The 20,838-nt window shown below is 42.0% G+C and overlaps 1 pseudogene; it reads right to left on the bottom strand.

Moving 5' to 3' along the window:
• Positions 1–1,796: 1,796 nt before the first annotated feature.
• Positions 1,797–20,743, bottom strand: LOC118398381 (estrogen receptor-like; annotated as a pseudogene).
• Positions 20,744–20,838: the final 95 nt, after the last annotated feature.

Genomic DNA, 20,838 nt, shown 5'->3' with positions numbered 1-20,838 from the left:
TCGTTGCTATGAGAACGACATCTTCAACGCACATTCTAATGAACTCTCTCACCGAATCAGCGTATTCGTCAATGTTGTTGTTTGACGCAATACGAAACATATCCCAGTCCACGTGATGGAAGCATGTCTTGGAGCGTGGAATCAGATTGGTCGGACCAGCATTGAACAGACCTCAGCGTGGGAGCTTCTTGTTTTAGCTTCTGTCTGTAGGCAGGCAGCAACAAAATGGAGTCGTGGTCAGCTTTTCCGAAAAGGAGGGAGGGGGAGGGCCTTATATGCATCGCGGAAGTTAGAATAGCAAATGGTCCAATACCTTTCAACTCATAATAACGCAGTTGGAATACTGGAAAGGAAACCAAACCCAAACCAGATCCTCAGGGCCTCTTTTGCTTCTCTCATCTGTTGAGAAATTATGTGTCCTTTTTACCCCTCCAAACTTCCCCAACGTTGGCCCATATGAGTACCATGATCCTCCTTCCTTCTAGAAGCGACGTAACCAAAACCGATTTGGGAATCAACTATTTGAGGGGATTCCTTTCTTCCTTTAAATGAAAGTGGAAAGTTTTCTGTTTTATTGCTCTCGGCTACTATGCACTGCTGTCTGAATGATGCTTCCAAGTGCTTGTCTTTCATCTTTTTGCTGCTCACTTATCTGAAGAACCACTAATCCCTGTATTTTATTTATCAGCCACTAGATGGCATTATCCTAATATTTGTGTATCATCCCCTCTGCTGACTGACTTTGCCTTCTTTCTTTCTTCACTTAACCTCCCTCTATTTCTCTCACATTCTCTTCATAGCAAACTAGCTGTCTCCTCTAATAAACTGTCTCAAGCTCTTCCTCCGGTTTACTCTAATTTCTCTGTCTGTTTTCCCTCCTCCCCCTCTAAATATTAGTTCCCTGTGTTTTTGTATTGCTTTGAGTTTGCATTGCTTCATTAACAAAATGCCAGACAGTAATTTATATATAATAATGCAACATATCTACCACATTTATTAAAGTCTTATCCTTGGTCTATTCACAGCAATACATGATAGTCAGTTGAAAAGTGTGCACTTGATGACCGTAGCATCCAAGTCAACGTCTACATTTATTGTATATGTGGTGGGTGTAGACTTCCGTAGAGCAGACTAAGTAAATCAGCAGTGGCTCTCATATCTGGCAGAACAAATTAATGATCTACGTATTTAATCTCGAGAAACAAGCAAGTCATTTCTATATCTCGCTCTCTCATTTCCACAAACATTACATAATTAGATTAAATTAACAAAACAATCTGTTAGAGTAAGCAATTAAATATTAACAGAACAGCTGCAAAAAAAGGCTAAATAGAGTACCGCAGTATGAGTCATAATACCCATAAAACATAGTGGGCAAACAGGGAAACAGTTCCAATAGTTTTTCCACCATACATTTGTCCCATATGGGATTTTAGAATCACTTAAAAGAAGGGCTCTATTCTGAGTACACTTACCCTGGCGTGACGTTTTGATAACCTTGTAAATCCCTCTAGGACAAGGTAACTTATCAATATATTTGCCTGTATTTACCTCCCAAAAATGACATGCAAATTAGCTGCTAATGTGCCTATCATGAAGAACTACCAATGCCATGATGATCCGAACGTTACTGCCAAACTGAGGCAAAGGCAAGAATCTCTGGATTAACTATCTACTGTTGGCTAAATGTAGTAATGAATCAATTGGCTACGTTTCTTTAAAATGGACAATTCTGTGAACTGTCTTTATTTGAAGTGTTTCTAAAATCCCCTATGGGAAAAATGAATGGTGGAAAAACGATTGGAACCATTTCCCTGTTTGGCCGCTAGGTTTTATGGTTGTTATGACACCTCTAACTGTAGGGCTATTACATTACTTCTGTTTTTGAACCATATAAAATGGTCCAAAAAACATTATTTTCTGTCCATCAACTGAAATGCTGTAAGAGTGCTGTACAATATAAATTACGAATGCAGTAATACCTTAAATATCCAATTTCGTCAATTGTTTCAAGGGGATAAATACATGTTGTTCCATGTAGTGAATCTGTTATACAATGCATTTCTGTTGGCTAATAGTAGTAATGCCAAATTCAATGTTTCATCCAATAATTCTTTATCTATGTTTTGATACTTTAAGGGGTTCTAAAATTCAAAATCAAATAGCTAAATGATCCTTGGTATGGCCATCTTAAAACAATTCCATATGTTAGCTTAGGTTACAGGGAAATTTGGTCAAGGCACACAAAGCTCATGTTCACAGGGTATAATGCATTGATCAACATTGACTAGCTGCTCTCTATCAAGATCTATGCTGCTAAAGCCACAGAAAACACTTCACTCAAATGTTTCTAAATGTTGTGAAAGGCAACATCTGGTGAGACGGAGCACATTGCAGTCTGTCGTGAGCCAGTACAAAATGCGAACGTTTCTAAACATTCAACGGATCTCTGCTAAATCATTTTAACTATCTATTAAATGATTCACATAAATTATAAACAAATATTACAAATAACAAATTCATGTATATATTTTTTAACTTACTCTCACCTCCACAAATGTCAAAATATTTCTCTACATATACTATATCGCATGGAAGGACTTTTACATCTTCCATATCTACAAATACCTATTTCTACATCTCATCATGGAATGGGGCTCCGGTCAGAGTGTGGAGTGCCATACTCGAGTACCCCAGGACCGGGGCTTCTGAGCTGGGTATCTTGGTTGCCTTGCTTGGGTCCTATGCTGGAGCCTTTGGTAGAGAGGGGCTCCCCCTTGGCCTGTCCCCAGGCTTGGGCCACCTTGCCTGGGGAGTGGATCCTGTGAGCGTCCAGCATCTCCAGGAGCAGGTCGTACAGAGGCACTTTGTTCTTACACTTCATGCTGTACAGGTGCTGCATGCCTTTGTTGCTACAGAGAGGAGAAAATAAGAGGAGTGAGAGGGGATATTGATAACCACAGAAATATAATCTATGGGTATAACCAAATAAATGATGATCATACTGTATATAACTGACAGATAATATGAACATTCCCTTTGCCTAGGTCTAAACTGCGCCTCGACTTTCAGAATCTGAATTTACATCATCAGGAGCATGTGTCCCCTCGTGTAGTTTGAACTCCTCATATAATGTGTCTGATGTGTAAGAAAAACAGCAGTCTCCTAACCAAACTCCCCTAATCCCCCCCCCTCTCCTTAGTGCTCCTCCGCTAGATAGAGTGCCCTCCTCACCTCATATGTCTGATGTGTGAGAGCAGGAGCAGGAGCTGGGCCTGCCGTCGGGACTGCTGCTGCACCGAGGCTCCTGATTGGCTGATGTGGTGAATGAGGGCGTCAGTGATGTTGTCCAACATGCTTTGCACCTCTGGGCTGTTGTGCAGGGACTCCACAGAGTAATAACAGAAGGAGAAGGCACCTAGAGGGAATGAGGATAGAGACAGAGGAGAGGTTATTGTACCTACAAGGGTTTTAAGTAAAGAAAAAATTAGACAAAGACAGGGAAAAGGGTGATGTTCTCAATGCAGCAACTGCTAACTCATCAATTAATAAGATCAGAAACCTGCAACAACACCCATTGCTAAGGTATGTCTGTCTCTTACATACTAGTCAGTCTCAAAACAAACACAGAATTTTCTCTCAGTCAACACACATAGAACAGCTGGCCCAGTTGTCATGGTAACAGTTATAGGGTACATTGAGAAATAACAAATTCTGTTCACAGCAAATGCTCTTGAGTGGCATAAAAGCAGAGTTCATCCTTTTACTAAAGGGCAACAGAATGCATTAGTTCTACACCATGTTCAGAAAGTGGCCGATTCAGACTTAGGAAACTCCGCCATTCTTACGCACTTATGAGTAGTTGCTATTCAGACATTTAGCAGGCTTTGCAGGTGTGGTTCCCTTGCGCTGAATTAATGTAATTCACCTACTGAAAACTCTTCCACTTGCTGGCCCACAGATTTTAGTGGAGTTTTCATTCAATAGCGTTTTCAGTACATTTATCTAAAGCCAACCATTTAAATTTGGTGTACCGTTAGAATTTTCTTTACAGACTCAGAGTATAATGGACAAAAACAGTTCAGAATATTAGGGATCAATTAAATAAAGCCATGTAGGCCTAAATACAGACATTAGTCTCCTTTTCAGCAACAATTGGTAGATTTAAAAATATTCTGATCTTGTATATAATTTAGGGTTAGGAAAGTACTTATAAATAATGAAGGGGGGAAAAAAATGGTGTTTGCAAGTCTTTAAGCACAAAATATTGGTGAACCAAAAATACAGTGGCTTGATTCATCCTGAAAGTTGCCATAGTCAATTGTTCAATCCATTAAATATTGGAAGATGACAAAAGTTTACAATTGAACAGTAGTCCCACAAATCTACCCTAATAATTCTCACTGATCATAGAACTGTGATAACATTCCAGTTGTTGTGAACTGTGCGCCAGGCTCCATGTTTAAACTGCTACCTATGGCCTGTGTTCCATAATGATAAAAATAGGCTATGTGTCTCAAATTATAATATGTTAGCTTAATATGATGTAAGTGGTGCGTACTGGCGGCAGGGAAGTCAGGTGCAGGAGAGCAAGAACTGGGTTCACAACGGAGCAGTTTAATACATAAAACCACCGGCATCCAGAACAAACAATCAATGGGTACAAAACCTGTCGCGCACCAGAATAACGTGCACATGCACTTACAATAAAACAATTCCGGACAAGGACATGGGGGGGCAGAGGGTTAAACACACAACATATATATTGAGGGAATTGAAACCAGGTGTGTGGGAAGACAAAACAAATGGAAAATGAAAAGTGGATCGATGATGGCTAGAAGACCGCTGAACACAGACCGAAAAAGGAGAGAAACCGACTTCGGTGGAGGTGGTGACATATGATCCACTATTGCCAGCGATCCTCAGGACAAACACACAAATGTGACAGAGGAAAGAAAGGTAAACTATGTAATGGAATGATGCAAAATGTAAGGAAACTAACACTAAAGTGACAGTTATGTAGGCCTATGTGGGTATACTGCCCTACCAAGCAAAAAGGCAGTAACTGCTCATTTGGTAAAAAATGAGTTGGTCATTTTTGCTACATGAAATACATGCTTAATCATGTGGACAAGTATCCTGCCTCTATTGTATTGTGTTTTGGAGAAAATGGGGGTCAAGTAAGCAGTAACTGCATAAAGTAACGGTGATTTCTGTCAGTTCCACACTATGAGCAGTTACTGTCTTTTTGGTCAGAATACGGAGTATGTGTAGACACCACCACATCTTCATTTCTTTGATCTCCACCCCAAATGAATAGCGGGTGAATAGCATGCTATTCCCATGCTTAAATTCAAGGTCAGAATATGCAAAGAGAGAAATGTGCATAAATAGTGAATTTCGTTCCATTTACGTGCGCTTCACTTGGGTCGGAATCTGCCTCAAACAGAAAAAAACATTTGTGATTGGACCAAAAAAAATCTTAATGGAGATGTTTTTCTATCATACACACTTCATGTTCAATCACAGCCAAGGCTAACCCAGGATTGAAGTCAGGTCACACTCACAACAACAAAACATACTAAGCAAAGCATCTTTAATAGCTTAGAATAACACACTCACCAGAGTTAAGCAAGATGATGGCTTTGAGACACACAAACTCCTCAGGCTTTAGTTTGAGCATGCGGAAGCGAGACACAGTGGCCAGGAGCATGTCAAAGATCTCAGCCATGCCCTCCACACAGTCCCCTTCACTCCTGGAGGTCAAAGATCCCCCATATGGAAAGATACAGAATAATTTAACAAGATTCCTGTATGTTCCACCTAGAACTTGTAAGTAATACATATGGCAGCAAATACACATACAAGGTTCATATTAGATTCTTGTAATATCTGACTTAAAAGGATGGGTAACATTTAGACATAAAATACATGTTCCAGTTGTATAATAACATGCAAAAGACATGTAAGTTAAGCCTTCTAAGGTCTCCCATACATGAGATACACACATTTCAAAGCAATTGCATAGCACTGTCTGAAGTGAGTCGCACGCAACGTTACACTTATTGAAGAAAGAAGCCAAGTCTGCCACGAGGAAGAGCAGGAGGAAAGGGTGAAAGCAGAAGGAGGAAGAAGGGGAGGAGGAGGAGAGGGGGATGCGAAGGAGGAGGGAGAAGGATAGGAACAACTTTGAAAGAAGCAGTGAATCTCTTTCATTATTAAGTGGAGATCCCTCAACAATAGCACATTGGTAATAGTAAGTGACAAATATCAAAGCTAAACAGGGCTGGGGGCTTGGTTAAAAGCCTGGGTGGGAGACCAAAGGCACAGTTGTAGAAACATCCACATGCCATAACAATGGAAATTCATTCCTGAAAATGTATATACAAATATAGTAATTGTCATGTTTTTTTTGTTATGCGTTGACTTACAAAAACAAAACCTATAAGAAAAGCATTTATTTTGTAGAGGTCACATTGTCAGAACATACACTTTTCTTATACACTGAACAAAATATCAATGCAACATGTAAAGTGTTAGTCCTGTGTTTCATGAGCTGGAATAAAAGTTCCCAGATTATGCTCCATATGCACAAAAAGCTTATTTTTCTCAAATGATGTGCACAAATTTGTTTACATCCCTGTTAGTGAGCATTTATATTTTGCCAAGATAATCCATCCACCTGACAGGTGTGGCAAATTAAGAAGCTGATTAAACATTATGATCAATATACAGGTGCACCTTGTGCTAGAGATAATAAAAGGCCACTCTAAAATGTGCAGTTTTGTCACAACACAATGCCATAGATGTCTGAAGTTTTGAGGGACAGTGCAATTGGCATTCTGACCGCAGGAATGTCCAACAGACCTGTTGCCAGAGAATTGAGCCGCCATAAGCCTCCTCCAACGTTGTTTTAGAGAATTTGGCAGACCATGTGTATGGCTTTGTGTTGGCAAGCGGTTTGCTGATGTGGTGGCGGTGGGGTTATGGTATGGGCAGGCATAAACTACGGACAACGAACACAATTGCATTTTACGTGTTTCGGGGGACGCATGGCTCTCGACCTTCACCTCTCCTGTGTCCGTACGGGAGTTGCAGCGATGGGACAAGACTATAACTACCAATTGGATATCATGAAAAAGGGTAAAACTAATGAAACATTCCTTCTTTAACCGGTCTCCTCCCTTTCATCTACACTGTTTGAAGTGGATGTACCAAGTGAAATCAATAAGAGATCATAGCTTTCACCTGATCAGTCTTATGGAAAGAGCAGGTGTTCCTAATGTTTTGTATATTCAGTGTAAGTTAACACATATACAAATGCATTACTGACATACAAGGTAAAACATAAAAACCTTCTCAGATACGTAATCTAATTAGGAGCCTATCAGATTTTTGTACAAATAATCTTCATTTTTAATTCTTATTTTCCATATGAGTCGGGATGAGACATAAGTAAAGTACAGTGAAACTCTGAGCGACTGCAGCACTGGACCAGAGATGGTGGTCAGGGTAAGAACAATAATCATACAGTATTTCTGAAGAGCAGCCATCTAGAATAAGTTTGATAGTTGCCCCCTAACTCAACGAGCCTTCCCACCTCTCCTGCACCATTTTACTCATCATGTCAAAGTGGCTAGCTATGGACCTGGTGTCAGAAGTAATGCTCTATAATAAAACTCAGATCAAATGAGAACATCATAGACATTAACGAGAGAGTAACAGCCCTTCTTCCTCTCTCCTTATTTCATGTCACCCTCTCCCTCTTTCCCTTTAGGAAGGGCCTGCAGCTCTGTGAAACTTGTTTACTTTGAACATGGTGGGGGTAAATGAAGGGAACAGGCTGTGCGTGAAAAATACGCCCTCTTGGCCTCCTCTCCCTCTCTTTCCATCTCTCGGTCTTTCCCCCCTTTCTCTCATGCCGTCTTGCATGATGTTTCCATCTTACCCAAGAGTCACCATTTTGATGACATTTCACTCCCCTCTGCCAATGTTAAAGTGTAATGATGGGGACTTGTGCAGGTGAAACAGTGTGTTTCTTTCTCCATGGGACTATCATAATTAGGCTCATTGTGACATGGCCTTCAGTAGACGTACACAGACAATATGCGAAATGGACATCTACAATTTAGATTGGTTTCTTATACAATATATTTCATGTGTGTGTGTACCCACCTGTCAAGTATGAGGTCCTTGGCGAAGATTAGTTTCCCAGGGCTGGGGATGGACCTCCAAATGAGTCCGATCATCAGCACCTCCAGCCAGGAACTCTCAAGCAACTGCACCTGGCCATGGAGAGACAGCTCCTGGAAACCTACCAGTACAGGAGACACAGTCACACTGGGGTCAAACCATATATAAACCCACTATCAACCATACATTAACCACTAGTCCATTCAACCACTTTAAGATGGTCACATTACTCATTTAATAGTCAAATTGTCATTCAAAGGATAGAAGCTCCCCCACACAGTGCAAATGCAAAGTAATGAAAGTGCTGATTTCCTTTAATCTGTGGTTGACTGGACGAAGCCTCTAGTTGAATCAGATCAATATGTATATTATCATGTGATGGTTGTATTTTTCCAGGATAATGTTTTTTCTCTGATCTGAATTCTTAGGTAAAGATAAATGCTATGCATTAAACTTATTACAACCTTGCCACATAACAGCCATTGTGAATTGTCCTATCTGCAAACCCTTTGCTGGCCTGGCATGGGTCCTTATCAGCACAACTCAGCTGTCCTAATTCATATCCAATTACATCCCATTCCCTTCCATTTTTCCTCTCTGTACATGGCTAAAGACTCCTAAAACGGGTGTGCTTTTGGGTTCTTAGTGACGCACACTGGGACATAATAACATCAGTTTTTACTTAGACAATGTCACGGGGAGGTTGTGTGTGTGTGTGTGGCTCCATTGGGTAGCAGTGGTTATGCCCAAACGACCCTTTGAGATGGTGACTGTAATCATCAACCTAATGCCTGTAATGTCCCAGTGTGTGTGTGTGTGCAACCTCAGCAGCTGGCCACTGCCACTACCAAGGCCGGCCAATACAGGAGGAAAGTGGTTGCGTAAGCAGTCATATGAAGGCTGAAGTCTAGGATTGTGTGGGGGTCTACTCTGTGTGTGTGTGTATTTTCTGTGTGTGTCTGTGTGTGTGAGAGAGAAAGAGAGAGATAATGAGTACTATAGAAGCCATGTTACAACATCATATACAGTACCTTTGGAAAGTATTCAAACACCTTGCCTTTTTTTACTTTGTTGCGTTACAGCCTTATTCTAAAATGTATTAAATCGTTTTTTCCCCCTCATCAATCTACACAAAACACCCCACCCATAATGACAAAGCAAAAACAGGTTTTTAGAAATGTTGCTAATTTATCAAAACAAATATCACATTTACATAAGTATTCAGACCCTCAGTACTTTGTTGAAGCCCCGTTGGCAGTGATTACAGCATCTGGTCTTCTTGGGTATGACACTACAAGCTTGGCACACCTGTATTTAGGGAGTTTCTCCCATTCTTCTCTGCAGATCCTGTCAAGCTCTGTCAGGTTGGATGGGGAGTGTTGCTCCCAGATCTCTTCAGAGATGTTTGATCAGGTTCAAGTCCGGGCTCTGGCTGGGCCACACAAGGACATTCAGAGACTTGTCCCGAAGCCACTCCTGCGTTGTCTTGACGGTGTGCTTAGAGTCGTTGTCCTGTTGGAAGGTGAACCTTCCATGTCCTGAGTGCTCTGGAGCAGGTTTTCATCAAGAATCTGTCTGTACTTTGCTATGTTAATATTTTATTCGATCCTGACTAGTCTCCCAGTCCCTGCCACTGAAAAACTTCCCCACAGCATGACGCTGCCACCACCATGCTTCACCATAGGAATGGTGCCAGGTTTTCTCCATATGTGTCACTTGGTATTCAGGCCAAAGAGTTCAATCTTGGTTTCATCAGACCAGAGAATATTGTTTCTCATGGCATGAGAGTCTTTAGGTGCCTTTTTGGGGCTGTCATGTGCCTTTTACTGAGGAGTGGCTTCCGTCTGGCTCTCTACAGTAAAGGCCTTATTGGTGGAGTGCTGCAGAGATGGTTGTCCTTCTAGAAGGTTCTATTGGAAGAGTCTTGGTGGTTCCAATCATCTTCCATTTAAGAATGATGGAGGCCACTGTGTTCTTGTGGAATTTGGTAATAATAATAATAATAATAATAATAATATATGCCATTTAGCTGACGCTTTTATCCAAAGCGACTTACAGTCATGTGTGCATACATTCTACGTATGGGTGGTCCCGGGAATCGAACCCACTACCCTGGCGTTACAAGCGCCATGCTCTACCAACTGAGCCACAGAAGGACCACTGGTACCCTTCCCCAGATCTGTGCCTCGACACAATCCTGTCTCGGAGCTCTACGGACAATTCCTTCAAACTCATGGCTTGGTTTTTACTCTGACATGCACGGTCAACTGTGGGACCTTAAATAGACAGGTGTGTGCCTTTCCAAATCATGTCCAATCAATTGAATTGACCACAGGTGGATTCCAATGAAGCTGTAGAAACATCTAAATGGATGATCAATGGAAACAGGACGCACCTGAACTCAATTTCGAGTCTCATATCAAAGGTTCTGAATACTTATGTAAATAACATTTATTTTTATTTACATTTGCAAAATTATCTAAAAACCTGCTTTTGTTTTCTCATTATGGGCTATTGTGTGTAGATTGCTGAGGAAAACTGGTCACTTAATCCATTTCAGAATAAATCTGTAACATAACAATGTAGAAAAAGTCAAGGTGTCTGAATACTTTCCGAAGGCACTGTATAATTTCTGTGCCGTGTTAGGTTCTTGCCTGGTATTTTCTTAGCCCAGGCGATCATGTGTACCAGCTCCTTGTCAGCCATGCTGGTGAGCAGGGTCATCATGGTGATCTCTGTGTAGGGACGGCCCAACTGCTGACTAGAACACAGGGCTGGAGGCTCCGCACCCTGCAGCAGGAACAGCACCTGGGAGAGGAGAGCAGGAAGTCTGGCACTGTGCATTTAATTCCAATTTTACCCTTGGTTATGATTGCTAGCGAGGAAGATAATAATCCTGGTACTTTGTTTGTTACTTTGTGTTTCCACTTACATATTCATTTGTATTAACTGAATTGTTTAGGACTGTTGCTAAATGAAAGTGGCTACATTGGAGATATATGAAATGTAGGAAGCCAGTGAAAATGTTCAGACCTGTTCAGGAGGCATGGTGATCTTGAGCCGCCCTTCTCCTCCTCCTCCACCACCGAAGCTGCTGTTCTTGCTACTATCCTGAGTGGACGCTTTGCTGTGCTCCAGGACACTGTTGTCACCAGCAGTGCCACCAGCAGTGCCACCACGCCGCTTATCCCTCTGGAGAACCCGCCCACCGCGGAACCCGGTCCACCGCGGGCCTGGAGTTTAGAGTAGAGTTGGTAACGAACACACACACACACCCAAGCATACACACACCTATCTCGCTATTTACACTCTTACTCCCACATATAACTTCATATCTTTTCCTTGCTGTAGAATTTCACTGTGTGTATGTGTATGGATGGATGTGTGTGTATTCATGAAGTATGAAAACAAAACTGTGGGTGTGTAGGCTACTAATCAATCCTTTACATCCATCAGAGAAAAGTGGTTCAGGGCCATGTGTCACGCCCTGACCTTAGAGAGCTTTTTATGTCTCTTTCTTGGTTTGGTCAGGGTGTGATTTGGGTGGGCATTCTATGTTCAGCTTTCTATGTTTTTGTATTTCTTTGTTTTGGCCGGGTATGGTTCTCAATCAGGGACAGCTGTCTATTGTGGTCTCTGATTGGGAACCATACTTAGGTAGCCTTTTCTCACCTGTGTTTTGTGGGTAGTTGTTTTCTGTTTAGTGTTCTGCACCTGACAGGACGGTTTCATTTCTCACTCTGTTATTTTGTTCTAGTGTTAATAAAAATCAGGAACACTTACCATGCTGCGATTTGGTCCGATCCTTCTTCACACAACGATGACCGTTACACCATGGTAAAATATGTCTCTATTTTATCTGCACACACAATGCTTAGCCACACACCGCCTGTCGTTTCAGCATCAAGCAGTCTTAACTAATACTACCCTTTTCACACTACTGAGGCAAGCCAAACCGTAAGTTGTGTGTGTGTGTGCGGGCACACACGTGAGCACTATTGTGCTCACCTCCTTTCATCATGCCCACTTCGTAACACTTTCTGAGGCGGCATGCCTGGCAGCTCTTCCTACGGTTCCTGTCGATGGTACACTGGTTGGTCGCAGGGCACATGTAGTCATTGTGACCTGGAAGAAAACTTTATTGTGATCCAATCACGGGGACTGGCACACAGTTTGAGGTTATTTGACAGAGAGGAACACTATACCGCTTTTTCATATTTCTCTGGCATAGAGTGAATTCAACTGTAGTATCTACATTGTTTTATTACCATGAGACTACTGTGTTCTGATTGTGTGTCTTTTGTTGTGTGATGTCCACCCCCTCGGAACGTCATGAAATGTAATTTAAGATTCCTCTGCCGTACAAGGTAAAATTAACTCCGCTACCTAGGGTAGCCTATTCAACTTTGAAAGCACATTAGAATATGGTTTTACAACATGTTCTATTTCAGTAATAATGAAAACTGTCTATGGCATAATACCTACTATACAAGACACTTGCAAAAAAAGCTACACTCTCATTCAGATGTGAAAGAAACATTATATTTTCCCTTAATTCAGGACGTTCTGATCTCTTTGATTAGTTCCTTCGCTACACCCAATGTACCTTTAGCAATGTCACTAAAGTGGCCCTGGTAAATGACAGTTAAACTTCGATGGTCTTCTCTCTGTAAGAGGTTTGAAGCTGGCTAGGAACCAGGAACAATTAACAGCCAATGTCAAGGTTGATTTCTCAATAATATTCATGTGCCCACAGTGGGTGCCAGCAATGTTCCCTCTCATTTTTTCCCAGCGCTGAACAAATGTCAGGTCTGCTGAGTGCAAACTTGACCGTTGTGAAAACTTAGAGCATGCGTTTACTGTTAACACTTAGGCTGTACCCCCTACAGTTTTAACAGTGGCCATGTAGGCTACTCTGGCTATTTGATCATAATGTAGGCCTACCAGAGTGGACTACCATCAAAAACAATGAAGAAAATGCATTCCATTCAATTTTAACAGGGAAATAGCTGTTCTATCATTCAGCCTACAGTAGCAGCCAATGTGTGGTGTTCAATGTAGGCGTACATTTCATAAGACTTTTGAAAAAAACATGCAGGGCTTGACATTAACCTGTTTCCCACTTGTCCTTGAGACAAGTGACTTAAAATCTATTGTTGTTTGATGCAAGAAAGCACTTTACAAAAGAAAATGCATTATTATTCTCATACCATTATTACAGAGAATCAGACAAATTATGCTACCCTCTGCCTATTTAGCTTATTAATAGCTCTTTACCTGACTTGCTTTTTAAAGGTGTCTAGAAATGTACACATTTTGTGCTCTTGTAGGAAGCAATCCACCCCCTATTATTGACTACAAATTATCTATAACTGGGCTAATAACTCACTAACTAGCAAAGACATGAACAAAATGTGCACACGTGGCTACACGCAGCTCTCGTCTTGATCTCAAAACAAGCACATCTAGTCACGACCGCTTATGCTGTAAACACAATCCAGTTCAACGTAAATGGCACAGATCCATATATGGTAATTAACATTTGCATATAGGACTACTGCAACTGATTGCAACTGACTGAACACTGGTCTGTGTAGAGTACGGGTTGAGTAGTGCATGTCAATGCAATAGAATCCTACTCCGATGTGTTCTGCCTACAACAAAATCTGTTGCATAGTTCATTTTGTTTCCGTACGTTGCATTGAAAGTGGCTAATATTGCTTTGATTTGATCACGTGCCACAGTAAAGGGAAACATTTATAATGTTAACAGGAAACTCAAAACAGTGATCACCGACCTTTTGAGGTAAGATCACTGAGTCAAAATACAAGCAGCGATCTAACGGTAAGATTATTTTTAACATTACTTAAAAAACATAAGCCTATGCAACATTAACCAATTAAAAACAGTACTGTAGCAATGAAGTTTGTGCAGTAAGCTATAGGCCCAATACATTATCAACGCATATTAGCTTTGCTTGATTTGCCTTGCCAACGGATTGTTTTTCGGGACATTTTTTAAAATGATATTTAAAATCTTGAGCTAGGCTACAGTGGGGCAAAAAAGTATTTAGTCAGCCACCAATTGTGCAAGTTCTCCAAATTTAAAAAGATGAGGCCTGTAATTTTCATCATAGGTACACTTCAACCATGACAGACAAAATGAGAAAGAAAAATCCAGAAAATCACATTATAGGATTTTTAATGAATTTATTTTCAAGTTATGGTGGAAAATAAGTATTTGGGCAATAACAAAAGTTTCTCAATACTTTGTTATATACCCTTTGTTGGCAATGACAGAGGTCAGACGTTTTCACAAGTCTTCACAAGGTTTTCAAACACGGTTGCTTGTATTTTGGCCCATTCCTCCATGCAGATCTCCTCTAGAGCAGTGATGTTCTGGGGTTGTTGCTGGGCAACACGGACTTTCAACTCCCTCCAAAGATTTTCTATGGGGTTGAGATCTGGAGACTGGCTAGGCCATTCCAGGACCTTGAAATGCTTCTTACGAAGCCACTCCTTCGTCATTGTCATGCTGAAAGACCCAGCCACATTTCATCTTCAATGCCCTTGCTGATGGAAGGAGGTTTTCACTCAATCTCACGATACATGGCCCCATTCATTCTTCCCTTTACACGGATCAGTCATCCTGGTCCCTTTGCAGAAAAACAGCCCCAAAGCATGATGTTTCCAACCCCATGCTTCACAGTAGGTATGGTGTTCTTTGGATGCAACTCAGCATTCTTTGTCCTCCAAACACGACGAGTTGAGTTTTTACCAAAAAGTTCTATTTGGGTTTCATCTGACCATATGACATTCTCCCAATCTTCTTCTGGATCATCCAAATGCTCTCTAGCAAAATTCAGATGGGCCTGGACATGTACTGGCTTAAGCAGGGGGACACGTCTGGCACTGCAGGATTTGAGTCCCTGGCGGCGTAGTGTGTTACTGATGGTAGGCTTTGTTACTTTGGTCCCAGCTCTCTGCAGGTCATTCACTAGGTCCCCCCGTGTGGTTATGGGATTTTTGCTCACCATTCTTGTGATAATTTTGACCCCACGGGGTGAGATCTTGCGTGGAACCCAGATCAAGGGAGATTATCAGTGGTCTTGTATGTCTTCCATTTCCTAAAAATTGCTCCCACAGTTGATTTCTTCAAACCAAGCTGCTTACCTGTTGATTCAGTCTTCCCAGCCTGGTGCAGGTCTACAATTTTGTTTCTGGTGTCCTTTGACAGCTCTTTGGTCTTGGCCATAGTGGAGTTTGGAGTGTGACAATTTGAGGTTCTGGACAGGTGTCTTTTATACTGATAACAAGTTCAAACAGGTGCCAATAATATAGGTAACGAGTGGAGGACAGAGGAGCCTCTTAAAGAAGAAGTTACAGGTCTGTGAGAGCCAGAAATCTTGCTTGTTTGTAGGTGACCAAATACTTATTTTCCACCATCATTTGCAAATAAATTCATTAAAAATCCTACAATGTGATTTTCTGGATTTTTTTTTCTCATTTTTTCTGTCATAGTTGAAGTGTACCTATGATGAAAATTACAGGCCTCTCATCTTTTTAAACTTGCAAAATTGGTGGCTGACTAAATACTGTTTTGCCCCACTGTATATGATCAAACTGGTACTAGATCTGTTGTTGTATTACTTGTGAGGCACAGCTGAGTGAGCATTTGCTTTTTATTTTTATTTTACTGGGCTGCTGGTGCCTCCATCTCATGGTCAGTCTCAGGGGAGGGAGAGAGCAGCAGACTCAGGGTCCACCTCTCAACATCCCTCCCCTCTTCCTTTCCTCCACTTGACACTGACCAAAATGGGACCTGAAACTCGAGTCGCACCGCATTATTTTTGTCTCTTGCACAAATTCATGTTGTTACTCCTATGGGGGGGAAAAAAGTATATTCCTCGATGTTAAAAAAGACCCAAGCGGCTAATAATTACAACGCAAGCCTGTAGTTTCACTTTCCTACTAATATATTACTGATGCAGTGCTTGTTGTAGCCCTGTATATAGGAATAATGCACATTTTATGACTTATCAAAGTGTTGACAGTGCTGAGTAAGAATTTAAACATGAACTCACCACAGGAGGTTGGTGGCATCTTAATTGGGCTCATTGTAATGGTTGGAGCAGAATTCTTGGAATGGTATCAAATACATGGTTGTCATTCAATTAACTCCGTTCCAGTCATTACTTCTAGCCGTCCTCACCTCAGCCTGCACTGGAACTCACTCATAAAAACAGCAGCTCTTCACTGTATTCGTTAATAATCTCTCTGTCATCATGTTTTTTTAATGTATTTAAATCTCACAGTATCAATGTTGCTGTAGCTTTCTTATGTCTGCTACATTACTGCAGACACGGTCATCTGAGCCATCTAGTTGGCAAGCGGTAGTCCTATAGTACACTTGATTTTCTCTCTGGGCCCACCAGGAAGGCAGGGTTTGTACCTTCAAACACATGAAATGGTTCAAAAATGGCAACAGTTTGCCGGCACACAGGGCAGCTGAATCGGGTACACCTACTAGCAACAGCCTGAAACCATTTAAAAAATATATGTTTTACAGAAATGTTTGGCAATCGACTAGGAATGCCTTGGAGATCAACGTGACCACTGCTCTAGAAATCTCAGTGAAGTTCAATAACGTGCTTCTCTCTGTGGGCTGATATTTCTGCATGGCAGTGCTGGGAGAGCTTCGTGGGGCTACTGCTCGCATGCAGCTTAGAGGGAACATTGGGTGCCAGTCAGATGAGTTACTTTTAATAGAGTACAGTGCTGAATGGGGAATTACGTGGTATTTTTGTGGCACCCTTATTGCGAAGAGGGCTTAGATATGAATTTAAAAAGTTTGGTCGTGAGTGCATCTTCTGATTCAGTGAATAGAAGGAGTTAAATGTTTTGAAGTAAAGTGGGATATAATAGTAGGGATGAGAGGCTTACCTTGGATGCTCCTTTTGAAGAAGGCTTTGCAGCCCTCGCAGGACCAAACTCCGTAGTGATACCCAGAGGCATAGTCACTGCAGACCACACAGTACCTAGTCTCCTTGGCCATCTCTAACACACCGACCCCTGGCCCTGAACCTGACCCTGACTCCACCGCAGTGTCGGAGGCACTGCTGAGCTCCTCCTGGGACACTGACTGCTGATTGGCTACCACACTCGACCTGCAACACAGGGTTGGTCAGGATGGTCAGATGATTGGCTTTTCTGGGACGAATCAACCTGGAGTTGTTCTTTGAATTTATTTTCAAGATGACATCACAACACTTTTGCAAACTCATTCATTCAAAATGGGCTACACAAATGTGCTGGTTCTCTTTGAAAACATACTCCTCCAATGACCTCTGCCTCCGTTTCAATTTAAGTGCGTTCAAAACTTGAAATTACCAACATCAGTTTCTCCGATAGAAATCTCACATCAGTCAAACAAATATATTTTCTCATTCAATAAAGAGAGCTGTAAGAGGTGACTACATTTAATTTGAGTAATTTAGTAGGCGCTGTTATCCAGAGTGACTTACAGTTAGAGCATTCATCTTGAGATACCGTAGCTAGGTGAGACAACTACATCAGTCGTGTTAATGTACATTTTTCCACACGTAATAAGTTCAGCAAAAACAGAAGTACATGTTTAATTCATACAATGGGGGTGGGGATAAGGGATGTCTTATTTAAGATACTATTTGAAGAGGTAGGGTTTCGGACCTACAGTCCTAGATTCAGGGGGAAGCTCATTCCACCTTTGGGGTGCCAGGACAGAGAAGACGTTCGACGGGTCTAAGAGGGCACTGACCCCCTGTAGGGGTGGGACGGCCCGGAGACCAAAGGTGGAAGAACGGAGTGCTTGGGGTTGGGGTGTAGGGTTTGAGCATAGCCTGAAGGTAGGGAGGGGCAGTTCCCCTTGCTGCTCCGTAGGCAAGCACCATGGTCTTGTCGTGGATGCAAGCTTTGACTGGGAACCAGTGGAGTTGAACACTAAGTGGGCTGCGGCGTTCTGGATAAATTCCAGGGGTTTGATGGCACAAGCAGGGAGCTCAGCCAACAGAGATGCAGTAGACCAGACGGGAGATTACAAGTACCGCTTCCGGTTTGAAGAAAGTTCGTACTCTATGGATGTTGAAGAGCATGAACTTCCATAAGCGAGTCACTGCTTTGATGTTTTCAAAGAATAACAGGGTGTTGTCCAGGGTCACTAAAGTTTTTTGCACTCTGGAAAGTTGACATCGTAAAGTTGTCAACTGTGATAGAGGTCTTGGACCGGGCAGGCCTTCCCCAGGAGGAATAGCAGCTTCGTCTTGTTGAGGTCGACAACACCATTGAGCCCCTCAATCCCTCAAGCCAATTATGGCTAACAGCAGCAACTTGGACTCATCTATTATCCCCCCAGGAACTAGCTCGGTCTCCACCTCATTCAGGAAATGAACTGTACGTGTGCATTTTGTTGTTCTTACATATTGTTCTTTTCTCAAGGTCTCTAGCAAAGTCGCTAATCTGAGGAATTAGAGCTCCGTAACTAAGGCTTTTCAACAGCCTAAATATTTCCCTTCTGATAATGAATGTTTTACTTTATAATGAAACTCACCTAGTAACGTCACATATAATGAGCATAATACCCCACTTTGAGGACAAAACATTATTAGAAAGGTGTTATGAAACTAAGTCCTGAGTACATGTTTAGTTTTAAAGTATTTATTTTGTCTGACTGTCATTGTTTGTCAGACTACTTAGAGGATGCTAGAGAAACAAAAGTACACTGAGCCAAATAACAAAATGTGATCACAGGAAGACAAATACATATTGTTAATGTGGAGTAACGACAGTCAATTGAAGCGTACAATTAGAAAAAGACTAAACCTAAACTATGTCAATCAATGTAGACTATCCCTCCATTTCTCTCCAAGCAATCATATGGAGCAAAATATGACATGTCTATTGAAATGCTCTGTGACAAATTACATAATCAGAGGTCTGGTGAAGAAGAAAAACAGGGAAACAGCAGCTGTTGAACAACACTACATAGTCAGCACATTGTCCAAACAGCACTGCTAAAACTAACATCACAAGCATTAACACTAACTCTAACGAACATTTCGATCAAATGGAGTGGAATAGGGACACTGATCTCACTCTCTTACACATTACTTACAAGGGCTTGTAAGTACGTCCAACACATCACTGTGATCTCTACAGCGCTGTTGGATGGTCGTCGTTGACCTGTCGTAGGCTTAAACGCGGGTATACACTGGTTTATAAGGCCATATGGGGTAAAATGCTATTTTATCTCTGTTTTTTTTAGTCCGGTCGGTAAATAAATATCAATTACGGTCCCATTCTCATTTGCTTCTAACAGTACCAAAAATTAGAACAAGTCATGGTAGAAATAGTTTCAGTTACTTAGCTCCGTGGGCCTGGAATTCTCTCCTGAACATTTTAAAATTCGATGATCTAGTTTTGTTGGTGGAGTTTAAACACTTGATCGATGTATATAATCATAGAAGAGTCTTTAGGCCAGCTGTCTTTTGGCCAGCTATTTTTAGTCAAACTTGTTTTTAACGTTAAATGTTTGTTGTACTGTATGTGTGTTTATAATTTTGTTTAATGTTGTGTTAGTGTATGTAAGTTGTTCTGTCTGAAACGTTGTTCCCCCTGCTGCTATTGGACCAGGTCTCTCTTGGAAAAGAGATGTTCTCAATGAGAAAAACCTGTATAAATAAAGCTATTTTATACATAAAATGTGATTTGATCACCTCGGTACAGTACAGCTATCTGAGGCCGCACACATTCAGCCAGATAATTAACTCTTGGCCCCCCCATAAGGGTCAAAGACAGTTATATCGCTCACCTTTTTATGGGTGTGGAGGAGATCTCCAGGTAGATAGACTGGCTGGGGAGGCTGGTGTGGTGGAGGAAGGGGCTGAGCTGGGGAGTGGAGGGCACAAACAGAAGTGATTGCAGGCTGCCGTCCGAGGGGGGTCCATGGGCATCCAGGGACGTGGTGGAGGAACTGTAGAAGGGAACGAGGCCAGGGGCATGGGCAATGTAGTCATCCACTCCCTCCAGGTAGTCAATGGAGGCTGCCCCTCCACCCCCACGGGTCTCCTCAGGGTACATGTCACTGTAGGGAGTGAGCGGTGGCTGCGGCGAGAGTTTCTGGGGGTAGATGGCTAGGCTCTCCAGGGTTGCTTAGGATCTGAGAGGAGCTCTGCAAGGTTTGAAGGTCTGCGCCTGGGTCTGTCTGACCAGCATCACACTCACAGAACAACAGCACTTATAACCAGTATGATTTAGACTGTCTCACTAAGGGGTGGGAGGGGAGAGGTGCTCTGTTTTGCCTCTTTTTTCCTCTTCTCTCTCTGTCTCTTGCCCTGTTCTTCAATGTGTGCCAAACAACTTAATACAGGCTGTTACGCTGAAAAGGTTTGGGAGTGGGGTTCACTGTGTTCTCTCTCTACCCCACTCTTTCTCTTTCTTGCCCAGCTTCCGGCTAGACACACCGACCCCCAAAAATTCCTACCTCGTTCCTTCCATCGAGAGCTTTTTGCTCTATTCCCTTAACTAAGAGGGATAGAGGAAAGGAGAAAAAAAGAATGACAGAGGGAGAGAGTATAAGAAGGAAAGAAACAGGCAGTCATTCCAAGAACTC

The sequence above is a fragment of the Oncorhynchus keta genome, chromosome 19 (assembly GCF_023373465.1).
Source record: "Oncorhynchus keta strain PuntledgeMale-10-30-2019 chromosome 19, Oket_V2, whole genome shotgun sequence".
Lineage (NCBI taxonomy): Eukaryota > Metazoa > Chordata > Actinopteri > Salmoniformes > Salmonidae > Oncorhynchus > Oncorhynchus keta.
Note: the sequence above shows the minus strand (reverse complement) of the source record. Positions and strands in the feature narration are given on the sequence as shown.